At 31.4% G+C, this 12,229-nt stretch overlaps 1 protein-coding gene across 1 annotated transcript in view; it reads right to left on the reverse strand.

Annotated features, from left to right (window-relative positions):
- LOC147073452 (putative peptidoglycan muropeptide transporter SLC46) overlaps positions 1 to 11,227 on the reverse strand; it is a 121,997-nt gene extending 110,770 nt beyond the window's left edge. The window contains exon 1 of the mRNA XM_085945496.1: positions 11,103 to 11,227. The gene's annotated coding sequence lies outside the window, so the exon portion shown is untranslated. The remainder of the gene's footprint in view (positions 1 to 11,102) is intronic.
- Between the last annotated feature and the right edge of the window lie 1,002 nt (positions 11,228 to 12,229).

The raw sequence follows: 12,229 nt of genomic DNA on the forward strand, positions 1-12,229 counted from the left end.
CTTTGTATTGCTACCCTTTTCACAGCACAGTTAAATATGTAATACGAATCGCAGTGTGATTCTAGTAAACAGCCAAGGTAATCAGTTGCCCACACCAAAGTATTTTTATTTTTATCCATAATAATGCAGTAACCATAAAGTAAACAAAAAATGGAAAAAAATCACCTATGTACAATGGTAAATTTTCTGTGGACTTTTAAAAATTAGTGGCCAATAAATGTTATACCTACTATAGAGATTATAATATTATGTAGGCATTTTAACTTTGATTCAAATTTATATAAATTATAAATATTATGAATAACAGTGAAAGAAAGGTTTTTTAATTTGTTTTGTTTATTGATTGAATGAAGTTCTCTGAGGGTATCGAAGATTGGGTAAAGCCAGCAGAGCATATCCCACACGGGTACCGTACATGGAAAGCCCTAAATATACGGAGAACCATGGTAGGGCGCACCCGAGACAACATTGTGAAACGGGGGTTCTCCGATGACCAATTCTGCGAGTGTGGTGACATACAAAGCGTGGAATACCTATTTTAATGCAAGGCTTGCCCAGTAAGAATTTTGAGGAGATCCTACAGACCGAGGAAAATGGTGTTGCCTTCGCCAATTTCTGGAGCAACACATTGTAGCCAATGAAGACCCGACACAACGAAGAATGAATGAATTGTTTGAAAAGTAACACATACAACATTATTTTGAAGTAGTAGAGCACATATAAAATGGCCACCGGAACGCAGTTATCGAGACATATTTTATTCTACATGTCTCTTTTACGCATTCAATGCCTGATATTAACTAACCTTTTTTTGTCTACGCTGTGGTATAGTATTTGTTTTGTTACGTGTTTAAAGCTATGGGCGATTGTAATATACCACTTTTTTGTGCCGCACTACCAATAATTTGGCGACATACCTTGGCGAATACAAAAACGGTGTTATTTATATGTCGAAAATCTAGTGATTATAATGCCCTTTAATATACGAGAAATTATCTACATTATATGAAATATTTATTTCCATATAAATTATACACAATACCTATGTATTTCCATTGTGTCATTTTTTTCATGTACTGCGTACTTTATCAAATAATATGATGTAGGTCATGGATGGCGAACCTTTTTACGTACGCGTGCCAAAATTTCCCAAATATTATTTTGTGACTGTCTGACGTGCCGAGCAATTTTTCGAGTAGATCAAGCAGGAAAAATAGTGAAAAATTGTTATGAGAATTTTATTAAAAATGTTCAAAATCATAAGCAATTGAGTTCTTGAGTATTATTATTATAATACCTACTTAGTTTGGTTCTTTACGAACAAATTGACGTCAAAATTTCTCGGATCAGATGTGGCATCCTCTCGCTACAGTGGTCTCAAGCATTATAAAATGATTGTAAATCGATTAAAATCAGAGGTTCGCGGCGACACGGCTTACTCCGCCGCCTGATGAGGTCAGTGCTATAATATTATTATGTGTGACGCATAAAGTATAAGGACCCATCTATGCAATTTAAATTAATTATAATGCTTATTCTTCAATAGTACCTATCAGCTGCCTGTTATTTTTTATACAATGCGATCTGTCATTTATGCATGTATTGTTTAAATTATATATACTTTTTTTCTCTTCAACACAAAACATTCGCGTGCCATGCGCGTCCCACTAGTGGCACGCGTGCCATAGGTTTTCCATCCGTGATGTAGGTACCTACATGTGTAATATTATTATTTTTTAAATATTTTATTTTTATTTCCGAAGCTCAAAGAGCAAACTACCAATATTAAAAAAACATACACACGTACCTATTGTCAGCTAGTGACATATTATAATCGCAATATATGATAAGTACCTTTCAAAACAGCCGAATAGACAATAAATTGAAACAGAAAATAACGTACTCTTCCAGTAAACAATTAGTAATTATCTACATAACTACAGGTGATCGATTATTTATTATTCATGATGTAGTATACCTAGGTATTGACTGTTCGATAGTGATAGGTAATGAAACCACGACGTCATTTACCCCAATAAACATTTATTCCGAGATAAATCCAAAAAACAAATGCCAAACTAAACCTAGAAAATAGATTATTGGATTTCAGTGAACATGTCAAATAATTATTGACCAAACAAGTGAGTGCGCTCCTACACAGGGAACTGAAATACCTAACGGGTAAGGAGAAGCAGGCAACCGATTTCGAGTAAGGAAGAATACGGGATTAATTTAAAAACGTGTCCAAAATACGTCATACGTCGAATACTGACAACTGCTCTCGGTTTATTCATTGACGTTCATTTAATATTGATCTATTAGACACACTGTTGCACGTCCATAATACGAGGTTAATTTTCGTAGAACGCTCAAACATTCAAAACCCTGCGTCAAAATTTACTGTATTTCTATATAGCCTGTCGGAATTCTATTTATTATCTGTTCTGTGGTCCCACATATAGCAAATAAGTATATCAATCTAAAGAGTAATGCAACATCTGTTTTACTCGTATGTGCAATTGAAGTATCCAGAGTGCTGGAGGAGGTATTTACTAACAAACAAAGCGTCACTTGGATTTATATGTTATATATTATTATATATACTGTCATCATCAGCCTGAATTTATTCATTATTAGATGAAGACATTTCCTAGCTGACTCTACTCCTCTCGGTCGTGTGAGTTGTGTTTCTTCGATCTAGCGGTTTCCAGGTCTGCCTTCTGATTACCAATTTAGTACAGAAAACTAGATATACCTAGTCGAAGAGGCGTCTAGCAAGAGAAATCATAGGAATATTATCAAGTTGTGTGTTAATACAGTCCCAAGATATCAACCGTAATAATAATCGTATTTTCCATGCTTAATTACTGCGCACTACAAGAAATCGCATCTGCGTACTTTCAAGCATAAATTCCATGGATTAGTCCAGCGATTGTCCCCTATTCGAGATATTATGTGTTTAGTCCATTTCCATTTGAGATTTTTGAATTAAACTCTATTACGCCGTTTTACGAGCGTTGGGCTATCACGCCGTGGGTTTCAGGTTCGAATCCTGGGTCTGGCAAGTACACATATTGTTTTTCAATTTGTGTGTGACGGGGTATGGACCTAATAGGTTGAGCAAGTGGCTGACATCCATTTCTCGTAAAAAACAAAATCTGTTAATACAAACCTCTACTCTGTGGAGGCCCATATGATCCTATTAGGATCGGACATGGTCGGAAAAAAAACATCGTTTTACTTATCCAATATTTCCGTGTTTGTCTTTTGATATATTATATATACATATTATATGCTAATTTTACATTGTTATATTTTTATTGTTAATGATATTATGTATATATTAATTTATTTATCTAACTATAAATCATGTAAAATGTAATAATTGTGACTGAATAAATTGTATGATTGAAAAATTATAAGTGTAAATGGAGAATTATAATGACCTAAAACGCAACGTAAATCTTGGAATGCCAGTTTTTGTTTTTTGATAAATAACTTACTACTAACTTAACTAAGTTAACTTGACTAGCAAAATATAGTTAAAGAGCTTTCTTTGATAAGTATAAATATATTGTTAAGCGAGGCACTCACTCAGCATAGGATAAACATTGCTAACGATATATTGAACATTTATTAAATTTGATCTAACAAATATTATAAAATGTTTTACTAATTCATTTCTATTATTACAATTTTCAGACTGCAAGTTAAAAGTAAAAGGTCACGTTAACCTCTTGACTTATTCTGAGCAATCTGTACAGCAACTTTACTAAAGAAGTGTAATTAGGGTTTGAAAATATACTCGTTTTATGCAATACGGTGTCATTATGAGTGCACTTACATAGATAATTTGTTATTACTCAAAGTTGCCATGTGGTTGCAAAACCTATACCTAGATACCTACGGTATTTTCACTATGCTACGATATAGGGAATGCCACTTTTCAAAATTTATTTATACCTAAATAATAATAATATTTCGAAATTTTATTCTGTTGTTTATTCTTAGGTTACCTAAAGTTCATAGTACCTACATCTAGAGGTATAATATAGGTATAATAACAAGTCAGAGATCTATGATTTGTAAATAATTGCATTTTGATTAGCGCTTTGACTATTTCCACGATTGGTACCTAAACACAAAATTATATATATATTATTTTAATATATTATTATTTTACCATTTCCGACCCTAAAAATATCATAGTAATATGGACCTCCTTAGAGTGTAGATTTTCAACAGATTATTTTAAGAGATATAGATGTTAGCAACTTTCCCAATCAATTAGGTCCATACTTTGGGTCCAAACACAAATTGAAAAACAATTCGGCCATTGTTTATTACCTATATATATTTAATAACTATTTTTTAATTCAAAGAATAATTCACAACATTTCAAAATGTAATATTATTTTGTTAAAGACACTTAATTATAATAAATCACACGGACGCAAATCCCAGGGGCGCGGGTTCCTATCCCGCTGGGCGTCGTATTTTTTTTTTCAAAAAGATTTTTTAAGTGGTTAGGTAGTGGGGTGTTTTTAAAGAATCATGTATAGGTATATATATATACTTTTAACTACACTCTATCATAGTTTCTAGTTCAGTAGTTATAAGTTCTTGAAAACAACGAGCTGGCAATAAATCATCACGCTTAGGTTAAGACGTTAGATAGTAGCGATGGAGTGGAGAGGTGAGGTGCCGGTAGAATGGACCGCACCAACATACTTTCTTATAGATTTGAAAAAAATCTGTCTATATTATATTTATTCTATATATTATGTATCTGTTTACTATTCAGTTCCAGTTTTAGTCCCTAGCTTGTTTTAAACAACAGATAATTCATAAGTTTTACCGATATTATAATACCCACGATAGCCGCGTGACTTAAGCGTCGTCCTTTAGCGCCGTGGTTCCCAGGTTCTGATATTGTTTTTCAATTTGTGTTTGAGTCAAGGTATGGACCTAATAGGTTGAGCAAGTGACTGACATCCATTTCTCGTAAAAACAAAATCTGTTAATACAAACTTCCACTCGGTGGAGGCCCCCATATGATCTTATTAGGATCGGATATGGTCGGAAAATAATATGAACAATATTTGAAAAATAAAACCTAATTTTATTAATAAAAACTAATAAATGTCAGTATGATACCAATGAATTCCTAATTGAATAATATATGCTTCTGAGAAACGGTTTTCACTTATCACACAAATCCTCCACATTTAAAAATATATAAAAATATAGAACGCCATTAAAAATTTAAGAAGACGATTATCATTTTTCAAAATACATACTGTACTTATAATATCGTGTCAAAAGATTGTTCACCTGTAGGTGAACGTATACACCAGGGAACTCAGAAATAATGGGAACTGAAATACACAACGGGTAAGGCGATAGCAGGTAACCGACTCGAGTAAGGATGAATCCGGGTTAAACTTACACATTTGTCTAGAATACGTTTAACGTCGAATACTAAAAACTGCTCTCGGTTTATGCATTTACGCTCCTTTAATGTTGGTGTATTACACACACTATTGCACGTGCATAATGCATGCTTCATTTTCGTAGGACACTCACACATTCAAAAGCCTGCTTCACCATGCGGCGTATTGAATATAGCCTATTGGTATTCTATTTATTATCATTCTGTTCTGTGGTATACACTCTGTAATAATATTATGACAATAATATATTCCATTGAAATTTGGGATTGGTTCTGTGCTCGAAATAAGGGTCCACATTCAAATTTTAAGAGATTTTTCCCCGACGATGTCCAATCCTAATAAGATCCCAATATGGGCCTCCACAGAGTGGAAATTTTAACAGATTTTGTTTAAACGAGAAATGTTTGTCAGCCACTTGCTCAACCTATTAGGTCGATGCTACTCATACAAAAATCGAAAAACAATATGTGTACTATAATAATATAGTACTATAGTAATATAGTATACAACGAAATATAATTTGTCATATAAATCCAACATGCGTCAATTTAATATTCTGTTTATTGTTATATTAGTAACAATAATAATATATTCATTGACATGTTTTCTTTTTCAAATAAATGGGTAACGTTTTTAGTCATCTTTACACAATTTAAGAATTAATACCCCCGTCGCCATCACGAAACAAATTGACGTGTTCCCAGCTCGACGTTCTCTCTCCGAATGCCAGCGAGTCCAAAATTTAGTCGCGCCTATAGTTGAAAATTATTCGCAGTTTCACTGATGTATCGTCTTCAGCCGCGCGGCCATCGTGAATGCTTTTCTTCTTGAAAAATCTTGACTAATCGAATTTCTAGATATAAAAATGTAAAAAAAAACATGTCTGCTATCGATATACTTTTCGAGATAATAAATAAAGGCGAATCTTTGATTAATCAGTTATTGTGTATAACACAATATTTTTATTAACTAGATACTAGAAAAGTGCAGTGACCTTTTTCTAATTTTGAACCATTTACTAATGCGAAGCTTTTTGCCTCATGGCCTCGTAGAGAAAGAAAAATTAATGAAAGTGCATGAAAAACTCCGTTTAGAGAATGTTTAGCAAGAATTGCTGCACTTTTAGTAAACAGCGAATAGGTTTTTTTTCTCTTTCGATCCAATTCAAACACAATTATGAAAATTCTTTCCGAGTAAAATGTATAAACACAAATTTTCAAATTCCATCACAATCAAATAAGGAATGTAATATTTTTTAGTATAATAAATTATTGTTATATTTTCTAAGTAAGAAAATATTTTCAACTACGTATAAAGTGTTTATTTTTTAAATTAAACATTTACATTCTTTTGCATAATATATAAGATACCAGTGGCGAAGGGTGGAGATAGGATGTTAAGATATGACATAAAGAGTGTACAATTTACTTTACTTTACTTTACTTCACGTAACTTTGTTAGTCAAACGTATTTGTTTTTATTTAACTAAGACTACAATAGATGTAGTAGATGTAGAAGAGTATATATAGTGTTTGTTGGTCTTTAAAATTCAAACCCTGCCTATAGGTAGATAATAGTAAAAAAGTCGTTTATCTATAAAATATCTAAAATTATTTCATTAAATCCAACATAATTTTAAATATTTTAGATAAAAGAATATTTTGTATCGATTATTATTTGACTTGGGAGAGCTTAAGGCTATACCTCAGCTGAGGCACGGTAAAAGATCGTGACTAGCCGATGCGCGGATTGTGTAAATGACGCATGCCGAACGAAATATAATTTCTCATGAAAATTAAACATGCGTCCATTTAATGTTCTGTTTATTGTTCTATTAGTAACAATAATAATATATTCATTGATATTTTTTTTTCAAGTAAATGGGTAACGTTTTTTAGTCATCTTTACTTTACATTATTAAAGAGTTAATACTCCCGTCGCCATCACGAAACAAATTGACATGTTCACAGCTCGACTTTCGCTCTCCGATTGCTAGCGAGTCCACAACTTCGTCGCACCTATAGTTGAAAATTATTTGCCGTTTCACTGAAGTATGCTCTTAATGAATGTATAATATGTATTTTTAATACAACGGAACCAAATAAGTATGACTGAAAAAGTGTGTACCATTTTTGTTCATGGCATACCTAAACTATTATGGTTTAGTTTAGGCAGATTTTGAATTTCCAAAACTAACAATTTGCAAATTGTATTCTTAGTTCAATGAAAACAAATAAGTATGGCTGACAAAGTTTAGTCTGCACTATTTATGTCGAATCTTAACAGTCTTAACAATCTTTCACTCCTCGCCACTATAAGATACATAATTGTCAGTTGTTTAATAATTATACAAAGTAAACATAAAATCTAAAGTTCAAAAAAACCAGAATAATTGGTCTTTACGACGTATCGGTTATGGTTATACAGATAATCGTATCAAATTTAGTAATGAATAAAAATGATTACGAGTAATGATTTCAGTTGTCTATATTTTCATTTCAGATGTACGATTGATAGCTGAACCAAATTGGTCGGAACTGTCTTGAAATATAAATCCCAATCAGAATCCCAGTTTGCAAATTGTTAGAAAAAATCACCGACGAATATTTTAATATATTCATTCACTCATTAAAGAGTTCTGTATATTGCAGATAAGTCTTCATGGCGCTTAGAAATTTTACAAATTCATCAATCTTGGTTAGGTATATTATATAATAGAGGTGAGTTGGAAATACTCTCACCAGTTTGTGTACTCAAGTTTTGGATGAAACTACCCATACTCAGTATGTGTGGCCCAATAAACTTATCCCACAAAACTTGTGATGATATCATAGTTAGTCGCTGTTCTGTGCACTCGCAAGTTGCTAGACTTTCAACACTATTGACATTAAATGCGCGCGAATAAGATAGCACTTTAATATAGGTATATTTTAATTTATTAGTCTATTGCGTTCGAATGTATGAATAATAGGTCATACATTTTGTGTCGCAGCACAGTGGCGAGATGACGCACAGGCTTATTATAAGACCGCTCAAAATATGTAATAAATTTTAAAAAAATCACTATTATTCATTTTTGTTAACAAGAATATTGTAACCTAACATAAAAACAACGCATAAATTTAAAATGTGTTCAAAATTTTATAATAAATGGGGCTATTCGACAAGCGGAGCTCAGCGTATTTTTAGCGATTCCATTGAAGCCGATACACAGTCTGAGTTCCCTGAGCCGATACGTATTTCAAATTCTAATATGGGGTTGGTTTTAGTTTCAGTTGAGTATGAAACTTTTATCGCATATGCACGCCAAACGCTCTATAATATAGTATTCCAAATACTAGTAATTATTTTGAAATAAGTTTGTATACTAAGTGTTTTTTTATACTGGTAGTAAGTATACTTAGTCTTCAAAATCGACCAGTTTTCCCATCTCTAGTATATGTCAAAAAGAAGGCTGTACTTTCTACTAATTTTTTGAATTTTATAAAATTACTCACATTGACACATTTTTTCATTCCAAAGAAAGAAAATATTGTTTTAGTATACATAATTTCCAAGTATTTCAGCCATACGACACTAGAGTTGTTAAGGGTAATTCTGAGGCTACTTTTGCCCGAATGCTACATGATTATTGTCTTCATTACCGGTAAGTATCAAAGGAATAAACTGAAGCGTGGAATATTGAGAATCCCTTAATTATTTAAGAACCCTTAATTCTGAATCTTGTAAGCCCCGAATTGGAGCGACAACCCCTTGAAAATGTCGGGGCTCTAGAGGTCCCATTTTTTACAATAATGTTGAAGCCAGATATCCCAAAAATATACTCGTATTTTAATGAATTTCTGATACTCACGTAACGTTTACGAAAAGTTTTTTTTAAACTGATGTAGTTGAATCATTCCTACAATTTGTATATTTCATACGTTCTACATGGTAATAATAATTATATTGACTACATATAAAACATCTAATTTTTTAATGTTAAAATAAATTATAATATATGACCAATTAATTATATACTAATAATTACGTAGATATGTATACGAACATATTATTATGTATGCAATATAATATTGGGGTTTCAATGAACCGAACCAAGGAACCATAGTTCCGATTTTTACACTGGGATAGAACCTAGAAACGAACCTTTACCAAATTGGGAGCTCTAACAGCTCTGGTGCGTAGGCAAGTGATGGTAAATTATTTTTGAGTAAAGAATATTGAAATGTTAATAGTCGCTTCTAAAATGTTACTATATTTTTTTATGTTCAACAAAAATACAAGGCATATCAAAAACTATGCAATGCATTTTATTATACATTACTCCACGCCTAATCGCTCTGCATATAATATATTATACACCTACAAGCAGGTTAGTTATATTTTCTATTGTCATATATAGCAAGGACGGATGCATTGTACCTAATATACAATAAAATTGTAATTGCTCACGGAAACGCTAACAATATGTACATACACTATAATTTATCATTGTCATTCTGATCGGATCATCTACTAATATTTATTTTATTGAGCATGTCCATTTTTATGCATGTAGGACCTACAGTTTTCCATGGGACACTATTTGTCATGTGAATATAAATAATGTATTATTATATACTTACGTTACATATTTTTAACGATTTTATTAATGCTTTTATGTACGATCTAACAGTAAATTAAATTTTTGAGTATGAAGTGAATCCAAGATAAATTGATTATAATTTTATATTAAACACTTATTATAATGCACGAAAATATAAAAAAATATATATTTTAATCAAATACGCTTAACATTCAGTTTAAATTGTGAGGAAAATACGAATTATACCTAGGTATATAAATACTATATTATTATCATAAATAAAATTTATAAAACCATCGTGAATTAGAGTGTACATTTTAAAACTTTGTACTTTTTACTTCACTGATTACCTTGCATAAAATTAGATCAAATGATATACATTTGTATTAATATATTATGTAGTAATACATAAATAAATAGATAATATATGTAAAAACATATGTTTAGAATATATCACTGCATTCTCATCCTAGAGCCGAAGTGCAAAGTTATGAAGCGTATACTATATACTATATCACATAGCTAACGCTGGATATCTAAAAAGATTAAATAATATTATATTCAAGAGGACGATTCCAAAATAGAGAATGGGTATATAAAAATAAACGAAAATTATATTAGTAACTATGGATATTAATGTACATACTCTTATAAATATTTGAAACGTATATGAGAACTATATATTTAAAAGTTATTAGGTATATTCATTGATAGTAATAATAATAGATTTTGTTAAATCTTCTATAATACAACATTATCGAAAATTAAAACTAAATCTTCATATAACTCGGTAACTAGCGAAATCACTAACCGCAAACTGACACAAACTAACTACACTAAACATAGACGTCTTACCAATAAGTGGTTTAACTTATTTTCAATTCAATTTCTAATAGAACGGTTAATTTTCCAATTCTCTGTAAAAATGATACTCATAGGACAAACTAAATGACAAAAAACACGACAAAAAGATATTCATTAGTAATTAAAATAACGCTATTTTTCGCAATGTCAACATTTAGTTGCTAAGCTTTATACGATAACATAATATAAACACAACTTACCGAATAGTTTTGATTTAAATCACTCTGCAGAATGTCATTTATTTAACTATAATATTTTACAACTTTGTTTAGTATTTTTAATTATTTATCATTATCAAAAATAAACACTGTATTATTTAATATAATTAAAGTGTGAGATTTTCTTTTTTATCACATAAGAAAAACAATATTAATTCTTATTTCTATCAATTGATTTATATTGTATATTGTATTTTAATATCGTGCTTAGAATTCACTGTTTATAATTGTATACTAAAATAAATATATATTAAAAATAAATATAACAAATACACGACATAAAATTCGGTATTGTTTATGTTATATATATTCGTAACGGTCCGGCTAATGCAATCACGCTACGAAAATGAAAAACTGTAATATTTTACGCGCTCTAATCCGTGATTTTCGCAATTTTCCACGCGAGACATATATATATATATATATGTATATGTTTATATATATTTGCCAGCGGCATAAGACTGATCTCGACAGCGAATATGAAACAACTGTGGCCGGATAGCAAGTACTCTCCTTCTTAAATCGGGCAGTAGTCGATTTGCCGCGAGCTGACTGTTAAAAAGTGAGATTCACTGACAGTTTTCGCGACACCGCTCAATGTGCAACTGTTTATTCAACATACCCCCACTACTAAAAGGGTGCTGGGTTTGAAAAACTTAGAAAATCTGTGATTAAAATAAACCTAAATAAAAAAAATACAAAAACACATAATATGGCAGCATCCAGTGTTGTAAAATATTAAATGTTATTTCGTCAAATATACATTGAAAAAAAAACAACATATATTTTCCCGCCAAGGATTCGAAGCCATAACCCATAATTGGCCGAGCGGTAACGTGTCGGCCTACAATGTCGTAATGTCAAATATGACGTTTTAATATTTATTCTACAAAACTATTAAAAAATCGCATTCTAAGCTAATTTGTTGTCACGTCGTTTGTATGCGTAAAGGCGTTATCCGTGGCGTAAATCTAACATGGTCGTAATGTATTGTTTCCAAAATAGTAATGAGTTACTTACAATATATAATCCAGCGGCGGCGAACCTATGGCGTATGCGCCACTTTTGGCACGCGCGGAAATTATCATGGCATGTGAAAGAAGTTGAAT

The sequence above is a fragment of the Rhyacophila brunnea genome, unplaced genomic scaffold, assembly GCF_057557595.1.
Source record: "Rhyacophila brunnea isolate RB1 unplaced genomic scaffold, BYU_Rbru_1.0 scaffold_18, whole genome shotgun sequence".
Taxonomy (NCBI): domain Eukaryota; kingdom Metazoa; phylum Arthropoda; class Insecta; order Trichoptera; family Rhyacophilidae; genus Rhyacophila; species Rhyacophila brunnea.